General features: G+C 43.8%; 1 pseudogene; it reads left to right on the forward strand.

The window, feature by feature from the left end:
* The first annotated feature begins 3,918 nt into the window (after window positions 1-3,918).
* On the forward strand, window positions 3,919-4,808 carry LOC137503171 (zinc finger protein ZFP2-like; annotated as a pseudogene).
* Window positions 4,809-7,477: the final 2,669 nt, after the last annotated feature.

Raw genomic sequence — 7,477 nt, forward strand, 5'->3', positions numbered from 1 at the left:
AGACCTGCCTACCGGTTTGATTTTGTAACGGCAAATACCTCCTTCATTTTACGAGTGGCTGCCTTGTAGGCATTCCAAAGAGCAAGAAACTCGTGGTACAGCTGCTTCTTCAACCGTACTGCATATTTAACATCTTCATTCCTTGGCCATATATCATGTTTAATCCTTCGTTGTCGTCGCCCTGACTTAATTGTTCCAGGAATAGAGCGAAAGGCGTCTTTCAGTTTAGTCCGGCTCACTTACACTATGGTGATTTGTGACTCTGTAACTTTTGCAACGACGTTAGTCTCCTTCTTCAGGGGCAACCATTTGATCGCAATTTGTATATTTCCTGTGAAGTATTGGGCTCTTGGTGACTTTATCCACAGCTTAGATGACTGGTCGTTGTTGCATCGCAAGGATTTAATAAGGGACAACAGTTATCTCTAGAACATCTTCGAGAATTCACCCTCTCACAAGGATGTAGTCAATGCGAATTGGATGGGAGCCACTGTAGTACAGAGTACATGAATATCACTCTTTTTGATCCGTGTGTTTGCGGTGATCAGTTTCTGCATAATCGCGAATTTTTGGGCATCGTCGTTCTTTTCTCCATATCCATGAACGCCATGGACTGTTTGTTCCCCTTTCCTCGGTCCGACACGTCCATTCAGATCAGCGGCAGCGATAAGATAGTCAGCGGTCTTCTTGTCAGGCGGTGCCCAGAACGCATCTTTGGTTTCCATGCGCACGTCAGTTTGTGGAGCGTTGCGCTGAAAACTTGGAGTATCCTTCTTTCCCCAATGCGGACGAGTTACATCAAGCGATTGTGAAACGTTTGCACCTCGGAGACTGAACCGTCAAATTTAGCTGATATGATAATGTCAACACCATGAGCTGTTCTTCGGTTTCTGTTGTACACCAGTTAGTAACCACACCTCTTTTCACATGACGTTTCTCCAATCCATCTTTTTTTCCGCACCTCTCAGATGCCTACAAGCCTTCTCTCAAGTGCAGTCGCGTATTCGCTACTTCACCCAGGCATAATTCAATGATGGTATACAAAATGGGGGTACTAGCATGGTTAGCCGTCACAGCCCGTGCGACGGTAACCCTGGCATACTTTTCATGCTCACTGGGCACTGCCAATGCACGTCCCTTCCAGGGGCTGCACTAACCTTGGCTCTGATACCATGAGACATATTTCTGTAATGATGTAACGGCATTAATTTACGGCCGGCTTGTCTTGAAGCATTTAAGTGCTCATGACGGAAGGTAGTAACGCAGCTGCGGACATGGAGAACAGATGCCTTTTGCAGCCAGTCCTCTAGAGAAGAAACGCTACCCTCTTTTCTGCATTAACTTCCAGAAATTTAGTGTACCTCTTCCGCCATCTGGTCCCTAGTGAACGTCTCCATCTCCGCCAAAGTTGCCATTAAAGACTTTGTACATGTTTGGTACGTGAAAGCTTTTATATTTTGCCCAAGTTCATCGGCAGGCCAGCGGGGAACCCGTCTTCGTCACCTGGGAAGCGCCACGTGTTACAGCAATATAGCTGGTTGGTGTGGAATATTTATCAATGCTAAATGAAACATTATTTTACTGAAAACTAATTGTGAACCTGATAAATTACTTGTCACAGGAATCAAGTATTCACGTAAAGAAGAAGGGTTACAGACTTTTGCACCTTTGCTTGGTGTGATATGCCACAGTACGCATGACATACCATCCGGTGTCGTATTTTCTGCCCCCTGTTGTCTAGTGGTGTCAACATCAATATCTTTTTTGATGATCAAGAGATTTAGTCTGTCATATCTGGAATCAATGCCCCCCTTTCATTTGTCCACTCATTTTCTCCAAAGAGTGCAGTAACAATACATGGTCGAGCCTCCCTTTACTTTGCTTGTGAGCCAGTCATGCATTCGACTGGGCCATGTGAATTCAGTTCATACAGCATGAATTGGAATGTACCAGTCCATGTTACGATATATTTTAGCCTGCGTGATCGATTTTCCCATGTCGCAGTTGTAAGCGGATCTCACCTTTAGCCAAGAAATTTGCATTTCTCGCCCTTCTTCCGTAGAATATGTAGAACTACTCTGTGGTGGGGAGACAGGCTCAGAATTGGATGCTATCCAACTATGTTATGAATCCACTAAAAATAATCACGTTGCCAGTGATCTTTTGAAATAAATAGAATAATATTCCTTCTTTTACATAGCAGCAATATCCACTACGGTGCAATTCAACGTCTTGTCATCTCGAATTTTGGCTCAAGCCTTATTTTCATGCTCCTTCTATCCGTACTGTTAAAGTAATACTTTTAAGAATATTCAAGGGCATGATAGGTTGCGTTTGGTTTCAAAATTAGGACATTAGGACATTGTAATAAAACGCTACCACCAATGCCATATTCTGTGTTGCCTTCATAATGTCTTTAACAGCAGTGCCTTGAGGAGAAAAGACAGTATCAATGTTAGCGAGAGAGCCGTCGTATACTTGTTATATTTCAGCTTTGCCAGGATTTCATCAGGATTAATGGCTACCGTGTTAAATACAGGAATTAAGGCGTAGACTGATGTAGTACATGGTAGTAAGTATGAACGTCCTTGTATAAACCTACCGTCCTATTATAGGTTGGCTATGTTTGATTGCACATCAAAGATACATATTTCGGAAAAGCGACACAGTGACATAATAAAATGCTATAGTGATATAACAATGTACAAATACAATATGTATATTTGTGTGACAAAATAACATTCATAAAATTAGCCGTGTTTCAACAGAACTTGCTGAATTTCGGCAAACGTTCTCAACTTTATTAATATCTACAGCACAGACATTCTCTCAAACAACCACAAGAACAAAGTCCTTTACAAAAATTATTACTTCCCTGCAACAAAGCGCAGAGTGCTTCAACAAGATCAAAACTCCAAAGCATATGCCGTTCTTTATGTAGGAGAACAGACTGCATATTTCGATAGAATAATATGTGCTGGATTAAAGAGTTTGTATGAGTATTTACCCTTTTAGGCTGGACCACTTCTCATGCTTTCTTCAAATGAGGTTGTCTATTAACTCGTACATTTCAAAACCGTGACAGGTTTCTTGCGCCTGATATCGTGATTAAGAAAAGACGCAACATATTATCGTAACAAGTGAGAGCTTTTGCAATTTAACCTCAGATGATGTTTCCTCTCAGGAATGTAATGTTTATGAGTAACGAGCTCTCTGCACTGGATATCAGTGATTGGAATGTCCAGTAGGAAATCCCCTGTGTGAGAGTTGTAGTGGATTTGGCTGTTGAACTATTGGTCACATGGTTTTAATTTGTCACTGTAGATCGAGACCCGAGGTGAGCTATAGAGATCATCAACCTCCGGACGGCGGATCATCTAGTTTTAGGTGTAGTGTGTGCAGTGAAGTCCTGGCTAGGAAGTTGGACCTCTTGCGACATCTGAAGAGACACAAGGAAGATCGACCCTTCAAGTGCGATCACTGCGGAAAGGTGTTATGTAGCCAAAGCAGCTTGTCAAAACACCTCAGTATCCACCCGCTCCAAGTGTGCGGATTTTCTGATAATTGCTTTACAAAGAGGAAAATGCTGACTGATGACACGCGATTGCATAAAGGTGGGATTATAAACGAATGCTCAGTATCTCATAAAATTTTCAGGAAAAGGCCGGACGTTATGGGGTCTCACACGGACGATAACCGATACTGCTGCAACATCTGTGGAAAATCCTTCAGCTGGAAAAAAAAAGCACGTCACATGGGGATTCAACAGGCAACAAGCCTCACTTTTGCACTTTATGTTGCAAATCATTTGTCAACAAATTCAGTTTATCTTATCCCAAGCTGACTCAAACAGGAGAGAAGCCAATCATTGCAATGTCTAGCAAGTCATTCATTCAGAAAGGCAATCTAACCGGTCATATGCGGACCCATGCAGGCGAGAAGTCATACACTTGCAATGTCTGTGGCAAATCATTCATACAGAGTGGTACACTAACCAAACATATGCGGACCCATACAGGCGAGAAGCCTTACAGCTGCAATATATGTAGCAAATCATTCGTACGGAAATGCATTCTGATCGGTCATATGCGGACCCATACAGGCGAGAAGCCATACAGTTGCAATATCTGTGGCAAATCATTCACAAAGAAAGGCAATCTGTCCGATCATATGCGGACCCATACAGGCGAGAGGCCTTACAGGTGTAATGTCTGTGGCAAATCATTCACAACGAAAGGCAATCTGACCGATCATATGCTTACACATACTGGCGAGAAGCCATACATATGCAATATCTGTGGCAAATTGTTCATACAGAAAGGCAATCTGTCCGATCATATGCGGACCCATACAGGCGAGAAGCCTTACAGGTGCAATGTCTGTGGCAAATCATTCACAACGAAATCCACTCTGACCGATCATATGCTTACCCATACTGGCGAGAAGCCATACAGGTGCAGTGTCTGTGGCAAATCATTCATACAGAGAGGTAAACTAACCAGACATATGCGGACTCATACAGGCGAGAGCCTTACAGCTGCAATGTCTGTGGCAAATCATTCGTAAGGAAAGGCAGTCTGACCGATCATATGCGTACCCGTACAGTCAAGAAGCCAAACAGCTGCAATGTCTGTGGCAAATCATTCAGAAGGAAAGGCAGTCTGACCGATCATATGCGTACCCATACAGGCGAGAAGCCAAACAGCTGCAATGTCTGTGGCAAATCATTCAGAAGGAAAGGCAGTCTGACCGATCATATGCGTACCCATACAGTCAAGAAGCCAAACAGCTGCAATGTCTGTGGCAAATCATTCAGAAGGAAAGGCAGTCTGACCGATCATATGCGTACCCATACAGGCGAGAAGCCAAACAGCTGCAATGTCTGTGGCAAATCATTCAGAAGGAAAGGCAGTCTGCCGATCATATGCGTACCCATACAGGCGATAAGCCAAACAGCTGGAATGTCTGTGGCAAATCATTCACAAGGAAAGGCAGTCTGACCGATCATATGCGTACCCATACAGCCGAGAAGCCATACAGCTGCAATGTCTGTGGCAAATCATTCACAAGGAAAGGCAGTCTGACCGATCATATGCGGACCCATACAGGCAAGAAGCCAAACAGCTGGAATGTCTGTGGCAAATCATTCACAAAGAAAGGCACTCTGACCTAACTGTTTATATGCGGACACACACAGAAGAGAAGCCATACTGTTACAAAATTTATTCCACTGAAGCACAACTTGTAGGATTCCGGCAAGATATAGCAGATATCCTGGATTCAGGAGTTCATTTGGACTGTATCGCGACTAACCTGTCTAAGGCATTTGATAGGGTAGATCATGGGTGACTACTGGCAAAAATGAGTGCAATTTGACTAGATGAAAGAGTGACTGAATGGGTGGCTCTGTTTTTAGAAAATAGAACTCAGAGAATTATAGTAGGTGAAGCTTTATCTGGCCCTGTAAAAGTTAAGGCTGTATTATTGGACCTTTATGTTTTCTTATATATATCATCACGTCACTCTCTTGTAGAGAGTAATAAATAAGTTACAAGATTGTGAGCACCTGCAAAATGATCTCGATAATGTTGTCGGGTTGTTGCATTTTCAGATTAAAGCTCGCAAATGAGCTGTTTTCATTCAGTAATGGCTACTATACTCCACCCATATCCAATCCCTCCTTCAACGATAACGACCCTTCCTCCCCAACATCAATAACTGAATCACCGCCGTCACAATCTATATATGTAGGATTGAGACGGCAGTGAACCGAACTGCCGAACCTAACCCCCACCACTACCACGTGCAAGGGTTTGACAGCGGCATAGGTCCTACCCTTCCGAGGGCCCGGCTCAGACAGAATACTTTTATCCTCCACTCGCGTGGGCGCGCTGTTGTACATCACGTCACTCACCCTAAGCCCACGTGACGAATACGGCAGCTCCTATTGGTAGAAACATCTCCCGAATGCTATTGGTCGATTTGAGTCTGACAACTTGGACCATGAGGGACGACCGCGTTTTTGACGTTTGTGACATTTTGCTTTACTTTGATTTGTATGTGTATATCTGTTATCTCCGTTTGCGTGTTTGAAGAAAAAGTACAAGATTTGAGGTAAGCATCCTTACTGTTCTTGTTTTACTAATCTCCTGAGGCCAGAACATGAAAACATACCACACCAAGGCAAATTAATTTCGGATAATTTGAAACATAAGTGCGGCCAGTGTCCAGTATTCGGGAGATAGGTTCGAACTCCACTATTGGCAGCCCGGAAAATGGTTTTCTTCGGTTTCCCATTTTCACACCAGGCAAATGCTGGTGCTGTACCTTAATTAAGGCCACGGCTGCTTCCTTCCCATTCCTAGGCCTTTCCTGTCCCATCATCGTCATAAGACCTATCTGTGTCGGTGCAACGTAAAGCAACTAGCCTTATCATAGTTGTCCCCCTGTGGGTATGGGCAGCAGAATAACAGCCACAGCATCCTCTGCCTGCTGTAATAGACAACTAAAAGGGGTCCCATGTGGGCTCTGTACTTGGGAGCTTGGGTAGGCGACCACGGATCCCTTAATTGAATTTTGGCACTGCTTCCGCTTACTTGTGCCAGGCTCCCCACTTTCATCTATCCTATCTGATCTACCTCGATCACCACCTGTTCTTTTCTGTCCCCGATTGTATTATGTATGGAGGCCTAGGGAGTCTTATTTTCTTCAAAGGGCATGGTCCTTCTTAGCTGATACCATCATTTTTCCTAGTGTCAGCCGCCTTCCATTTCTTCTCTCCGATTACTAATATATATAGGGGATGGTTGCCTAGTTGTACTTTCTCTTAAAACAATGAACTAGATTTTAGGCCCTTTTAATCAACAGGCATCATCATCTTAAGCAAGGAGATTTGTGGTGAGGGCAAGATATTTGGTGGCCATGACATATACTAGGAACTGTCCCATCATTCGCCTTACTGCAGGCGAAAGGAAAAACCAATCTCAGGACAGCCAGTGGTAGGGGAAAAGCCCGTTTCGGTGTCCCAAATGCAGAGGTGTAGAAACACGGTGGAACCATAGCCACCCCTCCTCTGCTTGGTTGGCCGGTTGGAGTGCATGCTGTCAGACCACAGATCAGCCTACTCTGCAACCACCAACATAGATTACTGCCTTCGATATACTGTAGGTACAAATGGCACTGTCAGAAGTGAGTTCCCACTGTCTGCAACTGGCATTTCGTCTAGGTCACAGCAATGTCCCTTGCACACCGTAATGTTGTGGAAGTAGCAGCATATTGTTCATAATACTGTACTAAATTAGCAAGCAATCCCTTGGACATAGCTCTTAATAGGTGGAGCTATGTTGTGACTTGGCATGGGAATGTTTGTGCTGGATCAGCTGCCATATTATTGTATGTAGATCCTGATGCTACATATTTCTGTAAATTTATTAGAACTCCTCTCCTGCGGATGGACTGAAAGGAAGCATTATTTGTA

Source organism: Anabrus simplex, chromosome X, assembly GCF_040414725.1.
Source record: "Anabrus simplex isolate iqAnaSimp1 chromosome X, ASM4041472v1, whole genome shotgun sequence".
Classification (NCBI taxonomy): Eukaryota; Metazoa; Arthropoda; class Insecta; order Orthoptera; family Tettigoniidae; genus Anabrus; species Anabrus simplex.